Source organism: Meles meles, chromosome 1, assembly GCF_922984935.1.
Source record: "Meles meles chromosome 1, mMelMel3.1 paternal haplotype, whole genome shotgun sequence".
Lineage (NCBI taxonomy): Eukaryota > Metazoa > Chordata > Mammalia > Carnivora > Mustelidae > Meles > Meles meles.
In genome coordinates, this window is record NC_060066.1 from 196,620,566 (window position 1) to 196,645,146 (window position 24,581).

General features: G+C 57.1%; 1 protein-coding gene across 1 annotated transcript in view; it reads left to right on the forward strand.

The window, feature by feature from the left end:
• The window catches only part of AHDC1 (AT-hook DNA binding motif containing 1), a 63,767-nt gene continuing 39,186 nt past the window's right edge, over positions 1-24,581 (forward strand). Inside the window, 2 exon segments of the mRNA XM_046003872.1 lie at positions 1-396; positions 631-725. The gene's annotated coding sequence lies outside the window, so the exon portion shown is untranslated.

Below are 24,581 nucleotides of genomic sequence, written 5' to 3' on the forward strand. Positions count from 1 at the left end.
GAGAGGCAGGCAGGCAGGGCGAGGGCGAGAGACGGAGGGAGGGAGCGAGCGAGGCAGACCAGACAGACAGACAGGCGGGCGGGCGGGCGGGCGGGCAGAGCGAGCCACCCGCCAGGCTGCGCTCAGCCCCGCTCGCAGCGGAGAGAGCAGAAGGCAGGAGGAGGGAGGGGAGGAGGAGGAGGGAGGGAGAGAGGGAATCCAGCTACCACCACCCAAAGCCAGCGTCTGCTTTCTGTCCTCATTTCCTTTTCCCACCCAGCTCGGAAAGCAGAGAAAGGCAGAGAGAGCGAGAGATAGAGACAGTCAGAGAGACAGACAGACAGCCAGAGAGCGGGAGGGAGGAGGGCGGAGGAGGAGGAGCAGGAGGAGGACTACGCGGGGCGCGTTCCCTCCCAGGTTTGCAATGGGGGGGTGGGGGCGGGGGTGCCCAGGGCTGTGAGAGTGTGTGCGCGGCGGGGGGAGCGAGCGGGGCGCAGAGAGCGAAGGAGTGATCGAGGTGGGGGGGGCGCCGCGGGAGCGGGGGGCCGTGTCCAGCGGAGTTAGCGGCGGAGAATGTGAGCCGAGACGCGAGCCATGCTGTCAGCAACGGCGGGCGGCTCAGGGCTCCTCCACGACTCCTCTCCCCAGCAGCCGGGCGCCCGCGTCGCTGCCGCCGCCGGAAGACTGACGCCCCCCAAAGCCCCTCGCCTGGCTCGGACCCACGGAGCCGGCAGCCCAGCACTCCGGTGAGTGGCGCCTCCTCCCGAGCCCTAGACCCCGCTGGGGACCGGCCGGCCGGGCTCTTTTGTGCAGCGCACTGGGGGGGGGGGGGGGCCCGCGCCCCCTCCGCGCGCCCCGGTCCGGTCCGCGGGACCCGGTGGCTGCGGTGCCCGCGGTGCGATCGGTCTTTGTTTCCACCGGGGCCCGCGGCTCGGCTGGGCTCGGCTCGAAGCCTGGCAGGCAGCGCCGGGAAGGGGGAGGGGGAGGTGGACGAGAAGGGGGGGCGGGGAGGGGGGGTTCTCGGGTTTCCTGGCCGCCCCGCAGCTCCCCCGGCTCGGGGGCGAGGTGCGCGCCCAGCGCTGCCGCGCGCCCCCTCCTCCTTCCTCCTCCCTCGGTCTTTGGATTTAAAACTGCAATTTGCTCTCCAGCTTGCTGAGAATGTGGTGGTGGGGGGGGGGAGAGAGAATGAAGGGGGGACCGTGGGAGCGGAGAACAAGGCTGGATTTTAGGAACGGCGCTGGGAAAGGGGGAGACTGCGGAGGGAGGAGCCCCTCCCCTCCAACCCCCAAATCCCAAGGTTCCGCTGGTGCTCTGGGAGTTGAGGGGCGGGGACCTAATGACCCGGAGGGGGTGTGGGGCGGAGGAGGGATTTGGGGGTGGCCAGGGCCGGAGGGGTTGGGCCGCGTGCCCGGTTACCTGGCGAACAAAGTCGGCTCACTTTTGCATAAATAAATAAATAATCGCCTATCAATGCGTTTCCTCTGGGGCTCAGATTGAATCGGGCCCCCTCTTCCCCAGGGGGTGGGGTGCTGAGTGACAGCTGTCAGCCCCCTGGGCCGGGAGCTGGGGGTGAATTGCTGAATCCCTATGCCTTTTGGCTAAGGGCGCCTTCTCCTGCTGGGTCCTGGTCCCCGGGCAGAGCCAGAGGGGCAGGGGGCTGGCTCGGAGTCTAGGAAATAACCTTGTTTCCTGTTCTACAGGAAAAGGGACAGCGACCCAGAGTTTGGGGGCTGGGGATGAGGACTAATGGGAGCTGGAGGGGTTCCCTAGCAGCCTGACCCCCCCAGCCTCCTGCCAGGCGAAGGGGCCAGCTGAGGGAGGAAGGATGTGGGCCTTGCTGGCCGGAGGCGGGAGCTGGGGCTGTCCCTGAGGCGGGCAGCGGGCACAGAGCGGGAGGAGGGAGAGAGAGAGAGAGAGAGAGAGAGAGAGAGAAGCGGGGGCGGGAATTCTCTACCGCAGACCCTGGGGGCCAGGGCCAGATGTGGAGGGGTGGGGAGTCCCCCCTCCCTCCTAGCTTGGGGGCCCTGGGGCTGGGCTGGGAGGGGCTGAGCCTGGTGCCCTCGGTTCTGCACCAGTGCCTGACTGGCAGGGCCAGCTGAATTTGGGCCCAGGCGTCACCCTGGGAGGCAGGGCCAGGCTGCACCAGCCTGGTCCCTGAGCACAAGGAGGGACCCTTGGGGGGCCTGTGCCTGTCTGGCTGGGCAGGCGTTTCCCGCCGGACCAGTTGGTGTCAGGCGGGACTTGGCCCCAGCTCCCTGGGCAGAGCTCAGGGTGTGAGGACAAGCTTTGCCTCCGGGTCAGGGTGGCCACATTCTGTCCGCTGCTGCTGCTGCTGGCGGGGCGGGGGCATGTGCCCGGGCCTGGGCAGAGTCCTGCCAGGAGTATTTGGGGTGTTTCTATTGTTGGCTTGTTCCTGTTCCGTGTGGCCCCGCGTGTGTGTATGTGTGTATGTGTGTGTGTGTGTGTGTGTGTGTGTGTATAGCTGTGTGAGCTGGGGCTTTCAAGTGAAAGATTACCAGTCTGTCCATCCCCCCCCACCCCTGGTGTGGAGGGGGGCAGGCTGGGTTGTGGTGGTGAGCTGTGGAGGGACCCCCCAGGTGGCATGTGCATGCCGCTTGCCATCTCCCTCCTTTGAGCAGATGTATATTTATTTTTATAGCAATGGAAAATCAAACTGGATAGTAAGTTGAATTCATTTTTTTTCTCCTGCTGTGTCAATAGTTGGAATAACCCCCAGAGACTGGTGAACTTCTTGCCCCAGAGCTCCCACCCTTCCGAGGTTTGCACAGATCAGTGAGGGTATGAGCTTAGGGGGACCAGTGGGCACCAGTCCAAACCAGTGACTCTTGTCCCTCTTGGTCTGGCACTGGGGCAGGTGCCTGGGTGGGCAGATACTCCCCCCTCCCAAGACATACCCCCCCGCCTGCCAGGCCCCAGGGTGTTGTCTGGCCTCAGCCATCTCCTTGGTCAGTACCTAAGCTGTGCCCAAACCCTTGGGGACGTTCTCCTGGTGGGCTCCCTCCTCCTGCCTGGGCTCCCGGCCCACGTGCTGATATTTATTTTCTGTAGTAAAATCCATTTTTAATGCCGTTACTTTTGAAATAATATAGAGAGAAACAAATGTGATGTGTTTAAGTTGCCCTCTGTGAGTTTTTAATGTGATCTATGGCTGAGGTAGTGATGGAAGGAGCTGTTGGGCTTGGAGAAATTTGGTGTCATAAAGAAAAAGAGCTTGCTGTTTATTACTGTTGCTGGGCTGGGGGGTCTGGAACAGGGTCGGGGGGCAGGGAGTCCCAGCACCCCCAGATGCTGTGGGTGGACAGCATAGCTTCTCAGTTTGGGGGTATGCACGTTCCAGGATTGTTTTGCATTGCTTCCCAGACCTTGAGTGGGACTTTGGTGAGGGGGGCTTGGGGGTTGGGGGGCTCTGTTAACCCCATTCCACCTGCTTAGATCTTGGCAGGGAGGCTTTTGGACCCCCTGCTGAGCTAAAGTGGAGGTCTACTGTTGGGAGGTTGGACTTGAACCCTACAGGAGATTAAGGGGTGGGATCTCCACCTGAGGTTGTAGCTGTATTCCAGGCTTGAGGAGCCAAATGTCCCTGGCTGGAAACTTGGGGGGGGTGGTCGGGGGAGCTGCTGCTCTGGACTGGCAGAGTCCTAGAGGGACACTGCTGGTTCTCAGATCAGTCTGGAGCATTGACTTTGAGCCACTCCCTCCACTTGCTTCTGTTTCCCATTGGCTAGGGGCTTTCTCAAGGCTAACCTGATCTCCTTCATTTCCCTTCAAACAAACCCGCTATGTTGTCCCCCACCCCCACCCCCAACCAACTTTTTTGTTTGTTTGTGGAATACAGAGCTCTGTGTCTCATGCCAGTCACCCAAGACCAGGGGGTGCTGTGCTATGCCTTCAGATGCCCAGACACTTCTGGTCTGGTTGAGTGAGGTCAAGCAGACTCACTATTATGGGATGGAGACCAGCTCTGTCTCTGGGCCCCCTGGGTCTCTTGGGACAGCTCGGAAGAAGGGGGGGAGCCAGGATGGGGAATGCAGGAGGGAGCAAGGATAACATTGTTGCTAATGCCAGCAGATGGGCTCCCCCAGGGAGAGAGCTAGGGGACTGAGGAGAGGGGAGGAGAGACCCAGACAGCCATGTGCCAGGTAGAGAAAGGGAAAGATGGTGGCAGAAGCCAGTGATGAGGGAGTGAGAGAGCAAACAGTAGAGGGGAAGAGCCAGGATCACAGCCCCTGGAGGTGGGGCCCAGGGGACCAAGAAGGCCCTAGGCATGTGCCATTCGCTACCCCACAGCCTGGAATGAGCAGGCATTGTTTTTGGAGGAGAGACAAGCAAATGTCTCTGGGAAGAGGGAGGAGGACAGGTGGACTAGAGAGGGAAAGATGCCCACAGGAGGAGGGAGAATAGGGATCCAGGGGGATTCCAGGGGTCCCTTGTCTAATGGTCCTGCCCCAGGGTAGCATCTCCCTTCTGCCTTCTCCAAAAGTCTGGGAACAGAGCAGGGCTGTTCTTTAGACCTGGGGGTGGGTCCTGAGGCAGGTCGGTGCCCACAGGTTGTGTGTGTTCCATGCCAAGAGGCACCTGGGATTTTAAAGGCGGAGAACATTAGAGTCCCAGAGATGCCGGGGGCATCGTCCCATTGGACCCCCTCACACATTGTTTGACAGGAGAAATCCAAGTCTAGGGAAGGGACTCATTTGACCAGGGTCAGAGATACTCGCCAGGCCTGGGACCTAGGCTCTTTGCACTCTAGCAGTCTGTAGTTAGAGAATAAGGACAGCTGCAGGGGGCCTCCTGGGTGTAGAGGGGGCCTGGATCCCGGAGAGAGGAGCAGGCGGGCACCCTTGTGGCCAGAGCCCCCCCAGGGGAGGGGGAGGCGCCGCTGCCGGGAGAGAGAGGGAGGGAGGGGAGAGAGGAGGGGAAACAGTGAGTCAGGCTTCCAAGAGCTGAGGATGAGAGAGCCAGGGCTGGGAGGGAGAGGGCAGGGAGGACTGCTCAGAAGCTCAGAAAGGGAGGGGGCCCAGCCGGGGGCAAGGAGAGCTCTAGAGGGAGGGAGCCAGCCTCTGGCCCTGGCCCAGCAGTAGGGCTGTGCGGCGGGAGCAGCCAGTATGGACTTTGCTCATGGTAGGTCAGCGTCCCTTTCTTTCTCTGTGATTCCACACCAGGGTCTCAGGAGGAATAACTGTGACCCCCCCCATCCCTTCCTCAGTTTCCCCATCTGTTGTGGGACTGTGGGATTTGGACTATTCTTGGAGAGGGAATGGGGGACACAGAGCAGACTGGGAGGGTACTGAGGGGTGTCACCTAGCTGCTGGCTGGGTGCTGGAGGTCCTCTTGGAGCCTGCCACCAGCACAGGGCAGGGCACATGTCTCTGGGGTGGGGCTTCTTCTTGAGCCCTTTGAGTTGCTGGGTGGGAGAGTGGGGGTGGCAGGCCATGTGTGCTAGGGTTTGCTCTGTGCATGTGTGTGTGTGAGAGAGAGAGAGAGAGAGGATGAGGTGCTGGCCTGGCAGTGGTAGGTGGGCTGCACGGGGCTCTCAGGATGGCAAATGCCTAGACAGGATCAAGGTCCCCACATGTCCAGAACCAACCTCCACCTGGGGAGGGGGGGGGATATTCCTATATTCCCCCCCAAATCCCTATGGGTCAGAGGCTCTAGAGAAACTGGGAGGCAGGAATGGCCCCTGTGGGAGCTCCACATGCCTAGAGCTGGAAAGAGAACTAAAGCCATCCCCAGGGACTACCTGGAAGGGAGGAGAGAAGCACCCCCCCCCCCCCAGCTGACAAGAAACTGTGAGCTCTTAGCCCCTTCCCTCTCCCATATCCTGGCACCCCCCCCAACCCCTCCTTCCTGGATCCCAGCATCTCTGCCATTGGCTAGGGGATAAGGAAGGTGGGCACTGAAGATCCCTCTCCTGCAAGGCCTAGCTTTGGGGGGGCGGGTGTTGTTGAAGGGAGGCCCCTTGCCTCCCCCCTTACCTATGCATGCACAGACTCAGCTGCAGGGAGGCCCTGCTTTCTCTCCTCTTTCTGCTCTGGGGTCCTTGGCCTGGGAGCCCAGAGGAGGGGCCGCTTCTGCAGCTGGCTGGCCCCGAACTCCCAGCTCAGCCCAGCTGCTACTGAAGCTTCCAGAAGCTGCAGCTCTGCATCAACCCCCACCCCCACCCCCTGAGCCAGGAGAGGCCTTTGCTGACCTGGGGGAGGGTACCTTGGGGAGCGAGTGGGCACCCTTAGAAGGACTAACACAGACAACCAGACAGATGGGTGGTGGAACAGATGGACAGAGACACCCACGCACAGGCAGACGGAGAGAGACGGACAGATGGACCAGGACAGGGAGAGATGGACAGACAGAGGTGCTGGCAGAGAGAGGAGGAGTCAGAAAAATGGAAGGGCCTGGGGAGAGAGAAACAGACAGAGAGACTTGAGACATGGAGACACGGAGATCCCAGAAGGGAGACAAGGTGACTGAGATAGGAGGAGGAGAGACTCAGGGAGAGGGTGAGAGACAGGAAGAGATAAAGAAAGGGGAAACCCAGACAGAGAGAGAGAGAGGAGAGGCGGAGAGGCTTGAGGCTACAGACCACAAACAGGGATTTGATGAGAATCTGGAAGGTGTTTTCTCCTGCTTCCCTCCCCAAACCCTTGGGCCAGCCAAGTCTCCATTCCTTCCACCCCCGGCTCAGTTTCCAGCTGCTAAAGAGGTCAGAGAAAGAGAGAACAAGAGAGAGAGAAGCACGCAGGGAGACCCCCTCCTCCCTGCTCTTTTTGTAGGGGAGGGAGTTACTCAGAGCAGTTTTCCCAGCCCTGACCCCTGCTCCAAGATGGACATATCTCTTGTGTCAGAAAATATCACACTCATCACTCACTGGGTGTCTCCTTGTGTAAATGCACTCCCATCTTCATACCTGTCCGCACAGGCCTACACACACACACACACACACACACACACACACACACACTGTGACGTGAATGTCTACCTCACACTCATCCCACATCTCACAGTGTACCTGGGGAACGCATACCGATGCTTCCTCATCCCTAAAGGCAGTGACACGCATGCCTCGTCACGGGGTCCCAGGACGTGCTGACACATGCACGCACACAGTCACACCTTCACCCAGACAGTGGCGGTCCCGCCAGAGCAGGGGGAGGGCTCTGCCTGGAGGTGAAGCTCAGTGGTCCCAGGTGTCAGGGTGAGGGTGGGTGCCCTCCCGCTCCTTCCCAGCCGGCGGGGGGGGATGCTGGGGGGCCATCTCGGCCAGCGGGAGCCTTCCACAGGACTTGGCTGGTGGGCTGAGTGATGGGAGAGACGCTCTCTGAGCGTTGGGGAGGCTGAGTGTGTGCACTACCTGCAGACATGTGCACGTATGTCCGGGTACAGCGTGGCGGGTGCCTGTGACGGCGTGTGTGAGGAAGAGGTGATCGTGTGTGAGGTGGGACATGGGCGTGACGGGGAGATCCAAGGTGCGTGGAGCGCGTGGGGGTGTGTGCGATGGCTGCTCGTCGGGCATGTGTGTGCTGACATGTGTGCCTGTCACAGGTGTGTGCTGCCACCCGGGTCTGCAGAGTGGGGGGGTGTAGTGGGTGTGTGGACACACAGTACAGGGCCCTGGGGGCGAGCTGCATGTGTGTGAGGGTGCAGTGTCACGCAGATGTGAAGGTGTGGGGGGTTGCGTGTGGGTGTAGGCAGTGTGCGCGTGTGTGCGTGTGTGTGTGTGGAGGGGGTAGCTGCCTGGGTGAGGCTGCGAGCTCGCAGCCAGGCTTGGAGGGCTGTTTTCCGAGGCCAGGATGCTGCTGGAACAGAGGCCGTCCGCACGAACACACGCGAAGGGGCTCTGAGGCTCACAGTTGGGCACTGACCCACACAGACGCACAAGGACAGACATACCCGCCCCTGTCCTCCCTCTTCCTCTCTCCTGGCGTCAGTGGTTTTCAAAGGAGCCTCCATGAGGACTGTTTGCTGTGCAGCTCCCCCCAGCCCCCAGCCTGGGCCTCTTCAAACACAGTGATGCCCTCCAGGCAGCTTTGTGGAAGCTCCTGCCTCAACCATCTGAAGGCAGATGGGTGGGTTGAGATCCGCTGCTGCCCCCCAGGGAGCGAGGAGGCGGCTCTGCTCCTCTGGCCTGGGCGCAGGCTGAGACAGATGGACGAACCCCCCTTCCCCGTTCTCCACACCCCCACTCAGGGTCTGGGGGTGGGCAGGCACCCTCCCCCACAAAGAGGGGTTCCAGCAGGCGGCCCCTGAGCAGAGGCTAGGACTCTGCCCGTCATCTCCCCAGAGGGGCACCTATCCTCACCCTGAGCCCTATCGCGTGTCTGAGCACAGGGGCCCAACTGTAGCCCCCAACACCTGAATATCCAGCTGCCCCTCCTCTGCTTACCGCTCCAACACCCCTAAACACACGACTGCTCCAGCTACAAACACTTCCACACATATCCACCCTTCCGACACCCCACTGCCCCATATACACACCTGGCCCCAGCATGCCCCAAACACAACCACCATACACCTTCCCCCCCCACACACACACACAGTTACAGCCCTAGTCATGAACCCAAACCCAGATTCTTAGGGTCCCCAGCATACACCTCACACCCACAGACACACATTTATTAACCCCCTCTTAGACCCCCCCCCACCTCCCTGGATACACACGGGACCCCAGAGCAGCCCTAACCCCTTCCCCGTACTCGAACTTTCCCCAGCACCTCACCAGACACACACTCAGACTCTCCCTACAGCCCTAGCGTTTCTCCCAGCTTCAGCCCCGCACCTCCCCGAACACACCAACCAACACCTACACCTTTCTGGACACACAGCCTCCCCCGCTCACCACACAAACACACACACACTGCCCGCTTAACACCCACTCAAACAAGAACACTCTCTTCAGCCCCGCCATGTACCTTGAACACAGACATAGCTTCGGTTCTGCTTCACTTCTAAACAGATAATGTCCCCCCAGCTTCTCATACCTTCCCAGGCACGCACATACACACACACCTGCACACACACGCACACTCCCCCATAGACCCAGCACTTGAACAGGCTGTCCCCTGTATGTCCCCAGCAAGCCCCAGCTCCAGTCCTTTCCTTGGCCATCTCAGGGCCCAGGGACAGCCCCACACCTCATTGTCCCCCCCCGCCCCCCCCCCGGCATCCCCCCAACATACCCCAGCTCAGTTCCTCTGTAGCTCTCACCACCACCCCCCCCCCCGCCCCACACATGCCAGCACCCCTCCCCCCCACAGCACTCTCCATCACAGCTCCCCCAACCCCACCTCTTGTCCAGGCCCCCTCCGCACCACACACACCCCCCCAGACAGCCTCAGCCAGCCCTGCACACACACTTGCTTGCTCTTGTAGCTCTCTCTCCCTCTCTGCTGTCCAGTCCTCCCCCACTTCCAGAGCCTCCTCTGCCTGGGGAGGCGTCTCCGCCCCCCTTCCCTGCCCCAGGCCTTCCATTCCTGGACAGTGAGGCTGTGCATCTGGTTCAGAGCTGCCCCACCCAAGACCCTGTGCTCTGGGCACCCTGGCCTGGGCTTTGGGGGTTTGGGGCCTCTTTGGGGGCTCTTGGCACCTGGTCACCCTGGTCTCTCAGCCAAGAACTCTGAGTACCCAGCCCTGCCCCGGCTCTGGCATGTATGCTGGGGGGGGGGGGGGTAGGGGGATTTACCCCTGCCTGTACATTCTCAGGTGCTTGCCAGCCTGCCCCCCCCACCCCGGCTTACCTGAGAGGGACATTGGGCCTGGGGCTTCAGGGAGAGAGATGGGTGAGATGTTGGCTTGACATGCTCCCCACCCCCCCCAATCTGGGCTTCGGGACTCGGTCTCCCTGGGAGTCAGTTCCGACAGTGAAGGTTACTTTACTAGATGCATGATTTTAAACGGAATCTCCACCATCTGTTCCACCCCCTAATTACAGATGCACAGAATCCGCCTCAGAGGGCAGCGTGAGGGGAGTGATTTAGAGGCTGAGCTGCTTCTGCCTGCATTAGGGCTGGGAAGATGGGGGGGGGCTCTGGGTATTGCTCACAGCCCCCCACATCCCATCTCTTTCCTAGGGGCCCCTCATGCCTCTTCTTGCTGGGAGAAGGCTCAGAGAAAGTTTCCCCCGACCCCCAAGACCTGAAAGAGGAAGCCACTGCATTACTGAGGGAGGGGTCCCCAAGATACCGCCTGTGTCCCAGGCCCCAAGTCCTGGGATGCCGGCTCCATTAGAGCCTTAAAAAATTCAGTGGATCGATCTCCTGCCTGTTTCTTTGCCCTGGGGAGCCACAGACTCTGGCCCGGCCCAGCTGTCTGCCCACCCCAGGGGTAGCAGAGATCTGTGAGGCACAGCCGGGGTCAGAGCGGAGAGGTGGGAGCAGGTGGGAGAGGTCGGAGCAGAGAGGGGGCCGATCGGTTCCAGCAGCAGAGGACACGGGCTGGCATACCAAGACCCAGCAGGTGTGTTCGCACGTCTGTGCCCCTCCACCTTGGTGCCACTGTGATGCCTAACCCCAGTTTGAGCCATGCTTTGTAGGGCTAGACCAGCACTGGGGGCCAGAGGGGCTAGGGCCTGAGCCCTCAGGGTTCCAAGGGTCACTGGGCTACATACACTCTGAGGACCAGTCCGCCTTTGCCCACAGGTGCCAGGGACCTGGCCCCCAGCCCGCGGCGGGCACACTGCGGTAGATGCTGGAGCATTCACTGCAGGGAGAAAGGGAGCGAGGTTGGGCTGGAGGAATTTTAAAGATTGCTGCAGGCAGGAGGGTCTCTGGAACCCCGTGGAGCGGGCAGTCATGCAGAAGTAATCCTATCGCCGCCTGCCTGGAGGAGTGGAGGGGAGGGGGCCAGGGAGGGGAAGGATGGAGCAGCAGCCCCGTTCCCACCTCAGCCCCTGCCCTAGCCAGCTGCGGAGGGCACCAAGGACCCCGGGGGCCTTCCCGGAGGAGGCACCTTGTCTCCTCCATTCCGCTGTGGCATGTGCCCCCTGGAGGGGCAGCGCTGCAGCTGTTGCTCAGCTCCAAGCTCCGGGTATTATAAATAATGCAGCTCAGAGGTGGGGGCCAGCTCAGCCCCCGGTCACCTTGGGTCACCCAGTGTGGTGTCTCCAGCTGGCAGGCCTGTGGCAGAGCCCCTCTCCCTTCCAGCCTGCTCCTCCTCTTTCGCTGTGTGAGTTTGGGCCAGAGGCCCAGCCTCTCTGGGCCGGGGTTGGGGGGAGGGGTGGGGGGGCAGGGTGGGAGGAGGAAGCCAAGTAATGTGGAAGAACCCAGAAAGCCCTGTCCTTTTGTCCCACCCCCAGCCCTCACAGGTTAACTGGTAGCTGGCTCAGCCAATCCAGGCCGGGAAGGGCTGGCCTGCTCTAGCGGGGCCTCACCCATTCCGGCTCCTCCATTTTGCAGATGGAGTCACCGAGGCCAGAAAGGGAAGGATGGCCAAGGCCAGCCAGCTGATGAACCCCTCCTTCCCGCCCCATTCTGCTGTCACTCAGGCTCTTCTCAGCCTCAGCTCAGCTAAGAGCAGGGCCTGGGGGGGGGTGGGCGGGGGATGTTTGGGAAAGTGGTTGCGGCTGAGAGGTTGCCATGGCGATGCTGCAGGATGCCGAGCTGAAGTGGGGGTCCTACAGGGTCTCTGGGGCCCCCAGCTCCACACCCCTGTGGTCTTCTCCTCCCCATCTCCTGTCCCCCACCCAGATGCCTGTCAGGCGGCTTCGGTGACAGGCCGGGTGGGTGACAGGTGGTGCAGGTGATGGGCTGGGTGGGTGACGAGCTGGGTGGGTGACAGGTGGTGCGGGTGCGAGGCAGGCAGGTGACAAGCTGGGTGGTGACGGGCCCTGCTGATGACAGGCAGGGGGTGTGGTTGGCGAGGATGCCGTCTCCTGGCTGGTGGCCTGTTGGAGCCCCCCGCCCTCGTGCGTGTGCACACACATAGACTCTGGGCGCAGAGCTTGGGGCTAAGATACTAATGAGGCTTATTACGTGTGGAGGGGCAGGTGCCCAGGCTCACTAATGAGGGGCCTTTAACAAATAGGGGAGACAGCTGGGGGCTTCAAGGAATTTGGCTGGCCCTCCTGAGCTGAGGCCCTGGGGGTCCTAATCTGGCTGGAGGATGGCTCGTTCTTCCAGCCAGGTTGGGACCCCTCCTCACCTCCCCTGAGGCTGCTTGGGTTCGTGTTAGTGCTACCCTGACAGGAGAGCTACCATCGTTCAAGCATTTCCTCCCCCGCACCAAACCCTTAGGTGCCTGTTCTCTTTTCAACTCGACTTTACAGGAGGGAGGCCCCATTACCCATTCTACAGATGCAGAAACTGAGGCTGAGAGAAGGCAAGGGACTTTGAACAGCGTTTCTGTTACAGCTGGAATTTTAATTCCAGTCTTTCTGTCCCCAGAACATGCCCTTAACCACCCCACCAAGAAAACTCAGGTCTTGGTCCAGACTCAGATCCTCTTTCTGGGCCTCAGTTTTGCACTTCTGGAAAACAGATGTGTGGTGGAGGGGTACTCACCATAAGCTCATCAGGTCTGTCTTGGGAGGCTTTGGGGGGCTCCGCCAGGTACCTACCTGCCTCAGTGTCACTCCATGTGGCCCAGATTCTGGACTGGAGAGAGGGCAGGGCTAAATGCTGAGAGAGCTGAGCTGAAGAGGGAACACCTGGGATATATGAGCCACTTCCTGCCCTGTGCGGTGGGGAGGCCAAGGCCTGGAGAGGAAGGGCCGCGTGGGATCCCAGGTCTCCCTGCCTCTTGAAAGGGCAGGGCTGGGTGTGGTGCTTTGCGGGGAGGCGGCCTCCTCCTGGGCCCCACCTACCAGCCTTAGCTTCTGCCCTGGAGCTTGTGAGCCCCCAGCTCCTAGGAGGGTGTAGGGGGCCGTTGACTGTGTCTTTAGGGCCATGCCCCCTCCCCATCAGTCTGGGGCCCCAGTGTCAGTTGAGCCCCTCCCTTTGGAACCCATTGGGGTGGAAACTCCCTGGCAACAGCTGATGGATGGGTTAGGGCCCTGACATTGGCCTGGGGCCACAGCATGACCCTGGAGGGACCAGACTGGGGCTGGGGGCTTAGAGGGGGAATTTAAGAGAGAAGAATTGGGCTCGTAAATCTTGGAGCAACTCAGTTCTCCTCCTCCTCGACCTTAATCTCTTACCAAACCTGCTCTCCAGCTGTGCATCCAAGGCTTGAGGGACTCCACCTTCCCATTCCCTTTACCCTCCAACTGATGTGCAGCCCTTCCTGGAGTCGTAGGTACCCCCAACAGGGAAGAAAGAGTTGCAGCCGCTGCTGTTGGGCAGGATTAAGATCTTGTGTGTCCAGACTACTGGATTTGGCCTCAGATTCATAGTGGCAGGTAGGGCAGAGGGCTTCAGTGCCTCAGTTTCCCCAGTCTTGAGTTTTAAATCCTCTCTTGGTGCCTGTCCGCTCAATCAGGAAGGAGCATTAAGACCAAGAGGGATTTTGCAGCTGTAGGACACAAGGCCCTGTCCTCAGAAGCCCCAGTCTGAGATGAGAAGCACAACCCTGGCCTTGGGAGCCCTCAAACCCAGAGGTGAGGTCTAGAACCCAGTCTGGGCGTGTGCTGAGGTTCAGGTGGGAAGTGGGTGGTGCCGGGTAGCTGGCCTGTGATGGTTTTCTGAAGCAAAGGCTTTGGCTAGGGGGAGGCGCAAGGTCGGGGCGGGGGGTAGATTAAGGAAGTTGGTTTGCCTAGGATCTTGGAGAACCATCTTTGGTTGGGGGGTGACTGGAAGTGTCGGCTTTCCCACAGGCCTGGGCAGCATTAAACTGGAGTTCTGGGGCCTTCCTGGCTCCCCAGGGAACCCACTGCTGCCTGGCCCTGGGGACCCAGGCGTCCTGGCGGGTGAGGGCGGGTCTCCAGCAGGCGTCCTGCCAAACCCCGCAGCCTGCTCACCAGGAATCTTGTTGCTGAGAGATGGAAAATCCCGGCCCCGGCCTGCAGCTCATCCCTCCCCTCCGGGAGGAGGAGGGGCCCAAAGATTCCTTCCTGAATTTCCCCCCTCCCATCTGGGGCTGGGCTCTCCTTGGTAGTGGGTGGGGCTGGGGGGCCCAGGACAGGCCTCTAAGGCTCTCGGTCACATGTCCTGGAGCCCAGCCCAGCCCAGCCCGCAGTGGGCACCAGGGCACTCTGGAGGCAGAATGGGCCTGGTGCGGCTGAGGAGAGGTGGGGGTGGGGTGCCGAAGCCAGAGGGGGCCTGGATGGGGGCCGAGCCTGGCCCTGGCCCCACTGGCTCCCCCAGGGCGGAGGGTGAAGAGTTGGTTCTCTCCTTGGACAGGAAGACGAATGATCCCATTATGGGAGTGTGATTTTATTCCACGTGTCACGGAGTCTGAGATTAACTTGCTCACCAGTCTGTGACAAACCCCTCACACCCTCACACCAACACACACACACACACACTGAGACACACATATCCTTGGTCTTACGAACGCACATCCCACAGGCACAGATAAACATTTCCATAATACAACACACAGTAGAGTCTCACACACAGAGACACAAGCAGACACTCACACTTAGCTCTAGACGCACAGCCTCGGAAGCACAACATTCCCTCACACCGAGGCCACACAGACCCACAGCTCCAAACAGGCCGCCCAGGGGGATGCTTGCAGCCCTACTGGGACAGGGACAGGCATATGCCAAGGACACCCAGTGCCCTGTAGACACAGATAAACTTAGACACACAGGAACCCAGACACAGTCATGCGGACAGGCACAGACCAACAGCCACACACACTGAGACAAAGGCCCAGATACATACAGAGACAAAGACAGGCACAGACACACAGCCGGCGGTGCGCACACAGGCACAGGCGTGCACACCCGGACACAGACAAAGACAAATAAATGCCCAGAGGTTTAGCTGTGGACAGATGTAAGGAGCACACACATCTGGGCCTCCTCGACCTCCGTGCCCGGGGACATGGTAATCTGGCGCCTGTGGCTCGGGGGAGAACTCTGAGGAATCTCTCAGTCGGAGCCCCCCACCCTGGGCCCAGGGCCAGCCCCCACCTCTGGCACAGGGCCCGTGGCCTCGGCCACGGCAGCCACACCCTCAGTGGAGCTCCAACATCTCTACCCTGCCCTGCCCGTCAGACACACACAGGCCCGCCGTCTCCCCCTGCACAGGCTTACCGCCGCACCCCCCTGCCCACACAGAGTTTCTCACTCGCACCCCCCCCTCAGTAGTCCCCTTCTTGCTGGTTGTCTCTCCCAGCCACTCCCCGCCCCCCCCCCCCCCCCCCCCCCGGCACACATGCACCGCCTTGAGCACCTACACCCACAACCCTCACGACACACACCCTCACCTGTTCTCACTCAGACCCACCAATCTAACACGCGGGCTCTCCTTCCCGTGCGCCCTCGCCTTCTCCACAGACCACCCCCCCCAAGCCCACATACGGGCACTCCTTCACATCCTCACCTTCTCCCTCACAGACTCATTCACAAATGCAACACACACACACACACACACACACTCCCCGACACACATCCTCACCACTTTCTCACATGCGTGCGCGCACACACACACTTTCAGAGCCTCCCTCACACCATCGCTTTCCTTCCTCTGTCTCTCACAAACACTCCCTCTGCCAAGAGTGTAGCTCTGCCACAGAACAGCCCCTGACAGTATTTGTCACTGTTCTCCACCACGTCCTTGGCCTTTCTGGCCTTGGTCCCTTCTCCTCCACCTCCAGCCCCGGACACTGTGGCCTTGTGTTCTTCTGTCATTGCTCTGTTTAGCCAACAATTATACCCGGAGCATTCAGTCAACGGTGCCGATTGGGCCCTGATTACTGGTTAAGCACTGGGGGTACTAGGGACACAGGTCCTTCCCGCATAGAGCTCTCAATTTTGTGACCGGCTTATTTGTTGCTTATCTCACCTGATGAGATTTTTAAGGTAACCCTTGGTCTTGTATGTTGAGGGATGTGTAGGAGTTCACAGGAGAAGTAGGGGCAAGGTGTTCCAGACAGAGGGAACATCATATGCAAAGCCTGGAAGTAAATCAAGGTATGGTATGGCAGGAGCACAGGGGCAGTATTGAGACTAGAGGAGAAGATGCATAGAGAGCAGAAGCCGGGTGTCCCAGACTTCAGATGCCTTGCTCACAGGTTTGGATCTCTTCTAGTGGGCCACAGGGACTCGTGGGAAGACTTTAGAGCCAAGACAAGGTGGGGAGAGATGGGAGGCGGGGAGGCTAGTTGAGAGGCTTGAGGAGTCCAGATAGGAGATGATGCTGGTCTGATCTAGAGGAGGCAAATGGTCTAATGCTCATTTAGGAGCAAGGACCATTGGTGTCCCAATTCTAGAGCTGTGACCTCGGGAAGGTCCCACAGCCTCTAAGCTGGGCCCATCAGGTGAGGATGGGACAGGACGGGAGCCGGGTTGGTAGTAAATGCCCAGTCGGTGAGAACCACTATTGTCAGTATCCTTGGGACATGGGGAACATCGAATGAGGAGGTGATTTCGTGAGCACCTACTGCATGCTAGTACTGGGCGGGGGCCCAGAGGTGTGGTGTGCGACTCTGGGCAGCTTACACACCTGAGAACCACAGGGGACAGGAGAGAGCTGAGCATGGGGGTGAAGGCAAAGCACCCTGGAAGATTAAAGAAGGACGAGGCAGCACCCAGCAGGGTCTGGGTGGCTCATGGCGGCACTGGCATTGAGCCAGACCCTGAAGAGGCTGGTTGAACTTGGGCAGGCGGAGGTGGAGGGAGAGCTTCGGAACCATGTGGACAACAGCCCGAGGGCAAGCCAAGGAGTCTAATCCGGCCCCTGTGGAAGACACAAGACTGGGGAGTCTTGGGGTGGAATCGTGGAGGAGGGGCCTTGGCGGCCAGGCTGGGGTGGTCAGCATGGGGTTGATCTGTGGTGGTGACGTGGAATGGGCCCATGAGAGACTCCTTCCGGGCGCTGCTGCTGAGCTGTTGCTCAGACAAATGCCTTGCCCTCTTTGGTCTCAGTGTCCCCATCTGTGTGATGAGGTGATCAGTGCTGTACAGGAGGGGACCCTGGTATGACGTCCCAAGGGTTGGTCTAGCCATCTTTGCAGGGCTTCTTCTGGCCTGGGATTCTGGGCCTCAGCAGTGCTTTTTTCCTGAGCGTTCGGAGCAAAAGAAAGGAGCAAATCGAGGGGTTCCCTAGAGACAGATTTGAGGCCCTCTGAGTAAGGGACCAGGAGCTTAGCAGGAAAAGAGGGGCATTTTTGCCAGGGTCTGACTCCAAGTCCCAGAGGTAACCTAGAAGAGAAGGCCAAGGTCCCTCTTCCCTCCTGCCCTGACCCACGCAGTGGTGGATGTGGGCCATATGCCCAGGAGGGCACAGTGCCCAGGCCCTGGCCCAAGGGGTGTCAGGACCCTTCCTGCCCACTAAGGGAGGAGCAGGGCTGGAATTCAGGAATGCGGCCTAGGGCTTGGAATCCCCTGGGGCTGAGGAGCCAGGAGGCCCCTCTCAGGCTGGTGGAGGCACATAAATGCCTGTGGGTTCCGCCATTGATACTTGGGGTCACCAGAAGTTGTAGTATAAAGCAGGTTCTGTTGACCACCACCACCCCCAGCTGCCCTGGATCCTAGCTGCAAGGGGCCCTTTTAGCATCTTACCTGTGAGGTGGGGCTGGTAGAGAATTAATTTCCTGTGCTATTTTAATTTTGCTGTATTTAATTTGCTGTTTATTTTAATTAATTAACGGCGGGTAATCGTCTATCTTAACTTGCTGCCTCTGGCTCCTCTTCCTTTTCGGAGGGGTGGAAGGCCAGGCCAGGTAACTGCTGAGTTAGCCATGGGGGAGAGGGAGAGCCCTGGGAGCATGTCCCTGTTCTGCTTTGCCCTTCTCAACCCAGGGGTCTTCTCCACTCTCCCTGGCTCTCCTCCAAAGGGCCCTCCCCACCCTCCCTCACTTGTGGTCCCTCCTACTCCTCCCTTCCCTCTCCCCAGTATGGCTTCAGGGCTTCCTGTGCAGGAACTTGGTGAAGAGAGGCCTGGGACAAGGCCCCTGTCTCCCGCCCCCACCCTCCCCAGCAAATAGATTTTAATGCCGTAGGGTGGTGGTTTAAAGGATAGGGAGCTTGGCTTGCAACCCAAGCTGTACTTAGGGGCTGGTTGGGGAAACTTTCAAAGAGGGGATCTGCTTTAACGGCAGCCCCCTCACCCACTCCAGTGCCCAAACAGCATACCCGTCTGTGTGGTCAGGCCTGTAGGATGCTGGCATGTCCACCCACCTGTGAACATGTCCTTGGGACATTTTCGATTATTGGTTAATCTCTAGGATGGACTCTCTAAAGGAGGATGATCCCCTATAGAGATGAGGAAGTGAGGCTCAGAAAGGCTAAGTGACTTACCCAAGGTCACACAGCAACTAAGAGAAGCAGGGCCTGGATTCTGGCTGTAATCTATCTGGTTGCATAGAAAGTTAACAGTTGGGGGCACCTGGGTGGCTCAGTTGGTTAAGCCTCTGCCTTCGGCTCGGGTCATGATCCCAGGGTCCTGGGATCGAGCCCCGCATCGGGCTCTCTGCTCCGTGGAGAGCCTGCTTCCTCCTCTCTCTCTGCCTGCCTCTCTGCCTACTTATGATCTCTGTCTGTCAAATAAACAAATAAAAAAAAAAAAAGAAAGAAAGTTAACAGTTGGAGGGAGGGGAAGGGAAGTGGTTTGGGATTAGGGTAGGGGTATTAGGACCGGTAACTGGTGTCCTCTGACTTTGGAGGCTGTGGGGAGAGGAATGGGTCCTTGCCACAAGGGGCTTTCCTGCTTCCATTTCCCTGCATGTCTTCAGTTGTCTGTTTGGAACTGAGGTTTGCTTTGTCACTCGCACTGTACGCTACCAGGGGGATCCTTCCGTGGCTAGGTGGAACCCATTTACCATATTCCAGGCACTCTTCTAGCCTCAGAAATAGATGCTCATTTAATCACCTAGTAGCCCTGTTATTATCATCTTTATCTTTCATATCAGAAAACCGAGGCTTAGAAAGATTAAGTAACTTGCCCAAGGTCCTACAACTGGTACCTGGTGGACAGCCTTTGAACTTGGAACACGGAGATCCAGAGTCCTTGTTCTGAGCTACCATATGTCCTACCCTCTTCATGCTGTAAGTGGAAAATAGGAGCCCTGAATTCCCCAGAGATGTGGAATCTTGGGGGAGCCTGGAGCCCAAGTTGAAAGGGAGATCCGGCCCCATCCTCACCAACCCCAAATCTGCTAAGACCTGTTCCATGGGAGAAGCAGTCAGAGCATCAGGGTGGGCCTGGCTAGGAGGTGCAGATCAGCTACTGGAAAGCTTTCCGTGGGGCCTGGATCACCTGCTGCAGTGCTGGCTGGGGTGGGGGGAGGACAGTGAAGTTGGACCTCAGATGGCGCCCTCAGAGAGCTTGCCTCCCAACTGGAAAAACAAGGGAGGTGTGTCTGAACAGTTACCAGCAGTTGTATAAGACAATAGGAGAAAAACATCACAAAATGTGATGCAGAGGAAAAGAGTTTTGAGCTTTGATCCCCATGTAACCTTAGTTACTTGACTCCTTTCTGAGCCTCGGTTACCCCGTTTGTCCAGGGGAAGTAAGCATGGCACTGACTCTAGGATTTGATGAGGCTCACATGAGATGAAGTGTGAAGGGTTTGAGCTCAGGAGCGGGGGCTGGGTGAACATCCATCTAGATGCTCAGGTCCCACCTCTGGAGAAGGAAAGGGTCCCCACCCCCCACCCCGGGGCTGCCCTTGGAGCAGATCAGGACAGGAACAGTGAGGGTGAGGAAATGAGCGTCTCACCTTTGGAGTCAGGCCGCTTGGGTTTAAATCCCAGAGATGCTGAGTCGCTTACCCTCTCTGGACCTTGATTTCCTTGTCTGTAAAATGGGTATGCTAATAGTGGCCCCCCCCATTAGGTGTTGTGAGTATTAAACTAGTTTATTCAGTAAGCAATAGTGAGCACCCGCTAGGTGGCAAGCATACTGCTACTCATAGCAAATAACAAGTGGTCAGTACATGTTAGCAATCTTACTAGTATCCTCATTATATTGGGGGTGGCTTGTTCAGAGAGGAGGCTGAGGCTTTTAGAGGGGATGAGCGACACAGTAAAATGCTGTAGAAGTAACAACAGGCTGACTTATTATTGAGCACTTACTATATGCCAGGCACATTAGCTCCTAAGGCAGGTACTTGTATTGTCCCCATTTTGCAGATAGGATACAGGTTCAAAAAGGCGAAGTGACCTGCCCAGAGGAACACAGCTAGGAAGGGCTAGAACTGGAGACTGAGAGACTCAGAAGCCAGGCTCTTAATCACAAAGCTGTAAACCTGTTTAAGAGATGGTGTGGGGTGGGGGCAGTGGTCTAGCAGAGGAAGGAGGGAGAAACCTCACCGGGAGGGAAACAGAAGTGAGCGAGGCCTCCAAATTCAGGAAACAGTGAGGGAATGGACCAAGTCAGCGTTTGCTCCCCCAGTGGTTTTTCCCAGCAATAAACAAGGTATGAGCTCAGGGAAGGGAGCAAGTCAAGACCAGAAGAGGTAGGTCTCGAGAAATGAGCACAGTGGACAGAGATGGGGAGCCCACTCAGTCCAGGTGGCGCACACTGTATCAGCAAAGTGAGAATGAGGTGAGAATGAGCAGCTTGGCTTAGGGCTGAGAAGTGGAGGAAATGGCTGAGAGGTCAGAATAGGGTTGGGAGGACTGGTGGCCTCAGGGGCAGAAGGAGAGTGACAACCCCAAGGAAATAGGGAGGGTGACAGATTCAAGAGGCTTAGCTAATATCGAAGTAGAAGTAAGCCCCCATCTGAACAGGAAATAGAGCAGAGTGATGAAGAGGGCAGGCTCTGGGAGTCCAGTCCTAGCCGGGCTGCTTCCTACCATGTGATCAGAGCAAGTCACTGGAGGTCTCATTTTTCAAAATGAGGACTCATGAAAGTACCCATCTAAGATGGAAAGACCCATGAGAAGTGGTTAGCACAGTGCCTGGCATGCAGGGAGTGCTCCATTCATTCATTCATTCTTTCATTCATTCATTCATTCCTCAGCTACCAAGTGCACACTTAGTGTCAGGTACTTTTCTAGGGCACACAGCAGAGAACAAAGTAGAGTAAACAGAGGACAAGGTAGTATCCCTGACCTCAAGGAGCTGACATTTAGAGGGTGAAATGGTTAACCCAGAAAGAAGTAAAATGCATGGTATGTGAGATGTTGCTAAGTGTCACAGAGAAAAATGAAACTGGGAAAGGGCTTGGGGAGGGCCGGGGTTGCAGGGTGATTGCAGTTTTAAATAAGCTTATAAATGGAGGTTATCGTTAGTATTGTTCACGCAGCAGGTTTTTGTTTTGTTTTGGTTTTTTTTAAAGATTTTATTTTTCTATTTGACAGAGATCACAAGTAGGCAGAGAGGCAGGCAGAGAGAGAGGAAGAGTAGCAGGCTCCCTGCTGAGCAGAGAGCCCAGCCCGGGGCTCGAACCCACTGAGCCAACCAGGCACCCCATCGTGCAGCAGGTTTTAATAAAAAAGTACCTTCCAGGGGTGCCTGGGTGGCTCAGTGGGTTAAAGCCTCTGCCTTTCGCTCGGGTCATGATCCCAGGGTCCTGGGATCGAGCCCCGCATCGGGCTCTCTGCTCGGCAGGGAGCCTGCTTCCTCCTCTCTCTCTGCCTGCCTCTCTGCCTACTTGTGATCTCTGTCTGTCAAATAAATAAATAAAATCTTTAAAACAAAACAAAAAAAGTACCTTCCAGTCTATAAGGCATTTTTCCTTCGTGAGAATCACTCAAGATGTAGATATTGCTGTCCCCATTTTATAGATGAGGATGTTGAGGCTCAAAGAGGGGAATCAGACCCAGGAGTCATAACTCTGAGGACAGTGCTGATTCCCTAGGACTCCCAGGGACAAGGGAGTGTTATTCCCAAAAGTCTAGAGGACAGAAGGCCTAACGGGAGGAGGGGAGGATACAGCGGCAGAGAGGCCTACTTCCTGAAGCCAGAGCTGCGGTCAGCATACCCCAGCATGGCCTGATCAGGGTGAGTTCAGAGAGTGGCTGGACCCAGGGGCAACCCTGAGGGCAGAGCGGGGGCAGCCGGCTGGGCCTGAGACACTGTGTGATTGAGCAAAGGGGCAGAAGCTGTCCAGAACGGAGAGAACGTGTGGGTGGTATAGAGACCGTGGGGAGGGGGAGAGGTGAGGAAGAAGTCAGCTCCACTGACCAGACAAGAGGCCACAGTGAGGAAGAGGTTGGCGGGGGCCAGGGCGGGCTGTGGAGCCCTTGAGTGTCAGGCAAAGGGCCTCGGCAGCAGTAGGGAGCCATTACAGGTTTGGGAGCAGGGACATTGTGTCATGAGAAGGAGACTGAGGAAGCCGAATGTGGCACGAGGTGGAGGAGGCTCGATGGAGGTATTTTGGAGGTGGGGAGCCCACTGGGAGACTGTCACAGCTGAGCAGGCGAGATATGGCAAGGTCAGATCGGAGAGACAACTTGGACTAGTGGGAGAGGAGCCCGGGAGACAAATTCCTGACCAATAACCTTCTGAGATCTGCTTCATACTTTCTGAGGGGCCCTCGGTTAGTCCTTTTCCATCTGTGTGCCCCTGTCTCCCCATTTGCATTGAACTAAAGACCCCTCTTTCTCCTCAACGTTTGAGCTAAGGATCCATTTTGAGAAGATGATGGGCCTTCTCTTCAGAAAAATACAAAAACAAATTTTTGACTAAAATTCTGTGAGGTTTACACACCTGCCAAAGTCCAGCCATGGAACCAAACTAGATGATCAGGAGTAATAAAAATAGCAACTATCATTCAATGCTTATTACAGGCCAGGGGCTGGGCAAAGGGATATACGTCATGATCTTGTTAAGTCCATTCAACTTTACAGATTCTGTAAAGTTCTGCTTTACAGATGGGGAAACTAAGGAAGCCTAGAGAGGTAGAGTGACTTGCCCCAAGCCAAAGCTGGAGATGAAGCCTGGGTCTGTCAGTGCAAGAGCCCAAGATCTTCACTACTAAAATTAAGTCTAGAATTCTAGGATGGAAGAAGGGGACGTGGCAAGGAGGGGCAGATGTGAGAGGACTTTCAAAGAAAGCTGTGGAAAAGCAGAGCTAGAGGTGAATCGTGGAAAAGGGGCGTAGTGGTGCCATTCAAGCATCAGGTGGTTGGGGGTGTGGAGCTAGAGATGAAGACTCCATTTAAAGCCTCCTTGTCTAGCTGCTGGGGGGTTGGTATCTGTCCCACATGACCCCCAGCTAAGTGACCTGCTCTGTCTTCTAGGTGAGATTCTGCTCTGCCCCCTTGGCAGAGGAGGGCTTACTGCTGACTCTTGGACACAGCCTCCCATGCTGTCTCTGGAATCATCCCTTCCTCCCCATTCTCAAATGGGCTTTGATCCCTGTAGGGCACTTCAGAAGTGGAGACACCCTTTCCATCCCAGAAAAGAGTAACCGGGGCCATCTCCTGAGATCAGAGTGGAATCTGGAACCCAGACAGCATGTGATGCATGTCAGGCTCTGGTTTAGACCCTGGTCAGCAGTATCCTCTAAGGAGGAAGGAATCTAGATTAGACTAGATCATGGTCTTAGGCTGGAATCTAGATTTCTGGTGCATTGGACTTGGTCATTTAGAACAGAGGTTGGCAAAACTTCTGTAAAGAGTCAGATAGTTCAAAAAAAATTAGGCTTTGTAGACCATTGGGTCTTAGTCATGAGTACTCAGCTCTGCTATTGTAGTTTGAAAGCAGTCATAGACAATGCATAAATGGATGAGTATGGCTGTGTTCCCATCAGACTTGAATTACAAAACAGACAGCAGGTTGGGTTTGGCTCTCGGGCCATAGTTTGCCAGCCCTTACTCTAGAACCCCATTCTTCCTAAGGGTATCTTGATCTTAAATCTTACTAGACAGCGATCTGAGCAAATAAGGTTGTGGTGTCAGACTGTCAGGCTGGTTAACATGGAAGAGAGATCCACGGTCTTGCTGGGATCTAGGTGTTAGGAATTAGTGAACAAGAAATTAGTAATAGAGAGTGGTTTAAAACAAACTAAGCCATAATCTCTGGCAGAGCCTAGATTCACAGAAGACTGGGGTAGAGTGGTGTGGGGTGGTGAGATTTAGACCAACACATAAGGTTGTGGTCTGAATATAGGGAAGTGGGTGAGCTAAAGCCACATAGATATTGATCTAGAGCAGGCAAAGTCTTGGCCCTAAGCCAGAGTACCATATGATCTAGAACAACACTGTCCAATAGAAATGTAACGGGAGCCATGTATGTAATTTAAATTTTCTAGTGGCCACATTAAATAAAGTGAAAAGAAATAAGTGAATTGATATTAATAATGTAGCAACCCAGTATATCCAAAATATTATCACTTTAATACGTATAATCATTATTTAAAGTATTGAGATATTTTACTTTTTTTTTCATATTTCAGACTTCAAAATCTGATGCATATTCTGTGCTTATGGCACATCTTAATTCCAATTAGCCACGTTCCCCATGCTCAATAGTTAGTTTCTACCATATTGGGCAGCACAGGTTTAGAAATGGGCTTTTCTTTGGGACCATGATCCAGAGGAATCATCAGCCAGAATGATCTGGAGTAAATAGAGTTGGACACACCAGAGGTTATAC